This window comes from Monodon monoceros, unplaced genomic scaffold (assembly GCF_005190385.1).
Source record: "Monodon monoceros isolate NGI ecotype Baffin Bay Population unplaced genomic scaffold, NGI_Narwhal_1 Contig1912_ctg1, whole genome shotgun sequence".
NCBI lineage: Eukaryota > Metazoa > Chordata > Mammalia > Artiodactyla > Monodontidae > Monodon > Monodon monoceros.
Window position 1 is genome coordinate 170,591 of NW_021697799.1, and position 4,874 is coordinate 175,464.

The following is a 4,874-nucleotide window of genomic DNA, read 5'->3' on the forward strand; positions in this document are numbered from 1 at the left end:
GAGTTAATCAATATATTGTAAATAATGAAATGGTAACTATGATAAACTCTGTAAATGTTAAAACAATTTATTAAACAGTTTATTGGAAACACATTTTAAATGGTAATTATCTTATTCCAAACTTTTTAAAACTTGCCTTTGTCTACAGAAGGTTTATGATGTTTCTTCCAGTTGGTCTCAATCTTTCTTTCTTGGCTTACTTTGTATATACATGTGTGTATATGTATATATATATTTTCTAGATATATTTGTTGTGGTCCAGTAGTTTCAGCTTAGTCAAAGCTATAAACACAAATTTAAAGATTACAAAAGGGAATATATCTTAACCAATAAGAAGACTTGAACAATAAAGAATATTCCTAACTGTAAAATAAGTCATTAAGAAATACAATAAATGACTCTTTTTACAAAATATTTTATGAATTTAGAAGATGTCAAATTCACCACCGAAAGGTAAATAAATTAAAAGTAACAGTATGCTACATGAATGGACGTAGGAGGGGTTATACTATTTTAAGTTCACCAAAGGATTATCAGGTTATGTATCTGAGAGTACACAGCATCAGCAAAGTTATTTCTATGGGAGTGGTTATTGTATATAAGGAAAATGTAAGTTGCTCACTGCATACAAGAATGTGTGTGTGTGTGTGTGTGTGTGTGTTTGTTAATGTTTTTGAAGTAAATTTAAATTGGAACACTGCAAGTGTGCCACATAGGATATTGAGTATGTAAATTACTTATTATTGTTTGTTAGAAATAGTATTTTACAATTTGCCCATAATTGCACTCTATAATTTAATCAATGTTGTTATATTTATCCATGTAAACTTCTTGCATGTATTTATTTTATTTCCTTAAAATGAAATCATAAATATGTTATATTTAGGTACAATTTTATCTTTTTCTTATGTTAACTATGTTACATTCTATATTTTAATTAACACCATGTAAAGTGTATTTTTTCACTTTACTTCATTTTGTTTCCCTGACCTCTAAAACACTCATATATTTTTTTCTTATTACAGTATTTTTCTTGCTCATACTATTGTGTGTGTTATAAAAATAATGTAATCTAATTGTATAACTCAAAGGTAACAAACAATAAAGATTTGCTTAAAGCTTGTTTTCCCACTCATTACTATATCATGAAAACACAACTCCTTGAGTTAAAAATTAAATAATTCAATCTTTTGTACAATGGTTTAGTACTCAATAGTAAGGATGTTCTATAATCATTTCAGTCTTTTCACTAATGATTGGCATTTAGATAGATTTTAAGTTTATTTTTCTCCCTCAAAAGTGCTGTAATGAATTTTCTTGTAGCATGCCCTGGGTATATGGATGCATTTGTGCTGTCTCTGTGTGTATATTTGGTTTCCAGAGATGAGAGAAGTAGATCAAAGGGTATGCATTATTTGTTACTTTACAAACATTAAAAAGACACACTCCAAAATATTTGTTGAAGTTCACATTTCTGGGGCAGTCAATGAGAGTGAACTTTAGCATACATTCATGCTAACACTTAATTTTTCAGCCATCAAATTATTGTACTTTGAGAGTTAATTAGTTATGGCTCAGTTACTTTAGTTTGCATTTTTCTGAACACTAATAATATTCAGTGAGTTTTCATGTACTCTGGACATTTAAATTTCCACCTCTGAGTATTACTTATCAATAACTCTGCATATGTTTTAATTAAGTTCTTACCATTTGTAATTAAATTTAGGATCTATGTAAGTTTTAGAAACTACCCATCACACTACCATTTGATTTTCATATATCTTTATTATACTGTTTTTCTCTTGTTTTTAGAGAGCAAAAGTGGCAATACTCAACAAAAGACAAATAAGGGCACTGGATAATAATTAAGGGATCAATAAAAGAAGAGGATATTATACTCATTAACATATGTGCACCCAATACAGGATCACCTATATATATAAGCAAATACAGACATAAAGGGAGAAATTGACAATAATATAATAATAGTAGGGGATTTTAACACTCCACTACATCAATGGGCATATCATCCATACAGAAAATCAATAAGGCAACAGTGGTCCTAAATGATACATTAGACCAGTTGGATATAATAGATATCTACAGGACATTATATCCAAAAACAACAGAATACACATTTTTTAAGTTCACAATGAATGTTCTCCAGAAGAAATCACATGCTAGGCCACAAAACAAGTCTCAACAAATTTAAGAAAACAGAAATTATATTAAGAATTTTTTCTGACCACAACGGTATGAAACTACAGAAAAAATGGGAAAAGGACAAATACGTGGAGACTAAACATCATGCTACTAAAAGAAAAATCAATCGGTCCATAAATAAATCAAAATTCATAAAATACCTAAAGGCAAATGAAAATGGAAACACATTACTCCAAAATCTATAGGATGCAGCAAAAGCAGTTTTAAGAGGGAAGTTTATAGCAACAGTCTTCCTCAAGAAACAAGAAAAATCTCAAATAAACAACCTAATCTATCAACCAAAGGAATTAAAAATTAAAAGAGGAACAAACAAAGCCCAAAGTCAGCAGAAGGAAGGATCAGAGAGAAAATAACTAAAATAGAGATCAGAAACACAATAGAAAAATAATCAGTAAAACTAAGATCAGGTTTTTTGAAAAGATAAACAAAATTCATAAACTTTAGCAAGGTTCACCAAGATGAAAGGAGAGAGTACCCAAATAAACAAAATAAGAAGTGAAAGAAGAGAAATAATAACTAATACCACAGAGCTACAAAAAAATCTTAAGAGAATACTATGAATAATTATATGACAACAAATTGGACAACCTAGAAGAAATTGACAAATTTCTACAAACATCCTATCTGCCAAGACTGAACCAAAAAGAAACAGATGATTTGAACAGACTGATACAATAACAAAATTTAACTTGTAATAAAAAGAAAAAAAAATCTCCCAGTAAAGTCCAAGAATGAATGGCTTCACAGGGGAGTTTTGCCAAACAAATAAAGGGACAATACCTATTTTATGCAAACTATTGCAAAAAGTTGAAGAGGATAGAACACTCCCAAATTCATTGTACAAAGTCACCATTACCCTGATATCAAAACCAGGCAAAACTACTACCAAAAAGAAAATTACAGGCTAATGCCTTTGATGAATGTAGATGCAAAAATGCTCAACAGTATATTAGCAAACCGAATCCAAAAATATATAAAAAGGACCATACGCCATGGTATTGTTGGATTTATCCCAAGGACACAAAGATAGCTTGTTTCTTTTTGTGCTGAATAATATTTCTTTATATGGATGTATCACAGGTCTGTCTATTTACCTACTAAAGGGCATCTTGTTTGTTTTTTTGGCAATTATGAATAAAGTTGCTATAAACATCCATGTGCAAGCTTTTGTGTGGGCATAAAATTTTAACTCATTTGTGTTGCTATGAAGGAGCATGATTCCTGGATCATATGGTAAGAGTATGTTCAGTTTTCTAAGAAACTGCTAAACTGTCTTCCAAAGTGGCTGTAACATTTTACATTGCCATCAATGAATAAGAATTCCTATTGCTGCACACCCTTATCAGCATTTGGTTTTGTCAATGTTCCAGGTTTTGGCCATGTCAATGTTCCGGGATTTGGCCATTCTAATAGGTGTGTAAAGTATTTCATTATTGTTTTAATTTGCATTTCCCTGATGATATGCTGTGACACATCATTCTCTATGCTTATTGGCACATATACGTGTATATATATATACATATTATTTTGTAAAAGTCCATGTTTTAATTAGGTCGCTTTCTTATTGTTGCTTTTAAGATTCCTTAGCATATTTTGGATAACAGTCCTCTATCAGAAGTGCCTTTTTCATACATTTTCTCTCAGCCTGTGACTTTTCTTATCATTCTTATTTATTTATTTTTTTTTGCGGTACACAGGCCTCTCACTGTTGTGGCCTCTCCTGTTGTGGAGCACAGGCACAGCCTCTGGATGTGCAGGCTCAGCAGCCATGGCTCACAGGCCTAGCCGCTCCACGGCATGTGGGATCATCCTGGTCTGGGGCATGAACCCGTGTCCCCTGCATCGGCAGGCAGACTCTCAAACACTGCACCACCAGGGAAGCCCATCTTCTCATTCTTTTCACATTGTTTTTCACAGAGAAGAAATTTCTAATTTTAATAATCTCCAGCTTATCAGTTATTTTATTCATGGACTGTGGCTTTGGTGTTTTATCTGAAAAGTTAATATCTGCTGCTGGCCGGACATCCAGTCCACGTGTCTGCACTCCTGAGGCCTCACCTGCCCTCCAGGAGCCACCCAGTGAGTGCCTCTGAGATGGGGTGAGCCGCGGTGGGCAAGGCCAGGTCAGAGGCCCTGGGTACATAGTGCGCTGCATGGGCAAGTGGGAGCGGCCAGGTCCGGGGGAGGGGGAAGGCCGAGTGGCTACCCCCAGGTTGCAATGCTCTCTTTGGTGCCCAGGCCACCCTGCCTGGAGAGCTGGATCCATCCTGGAGGTATTGTGTCCCAGTGCCAGGCTCTGGGCACACCAGTCGTGCTGTGTGGTGTAGCATAGAGTATGCGCCTTTCTTTCAAGCCTTGGTTACAGTTTATTGAGCACATACTATTTTATCTCCATGGCTCATTGCCTTGACAGCAACCCTACTAAGTAAGGTGATGTTTTCCATGTTTTACAGCTGTGGAAACCAAGAAAGGTTTATAACTAGAATGTGGTGGAAATTGAATTCAAACTCTGGTTCAGTCCAAAGCTACTGCACTTCAGACCTTTGTGGTCAAATATAAGTTTGATTTTGAATCCAGCCTCTGCTACTTCTAGTTGTGTGATCTTGGGTGCCTTTCTGACTCTGTTTGATCATATGAAAAATTGGAGGCAT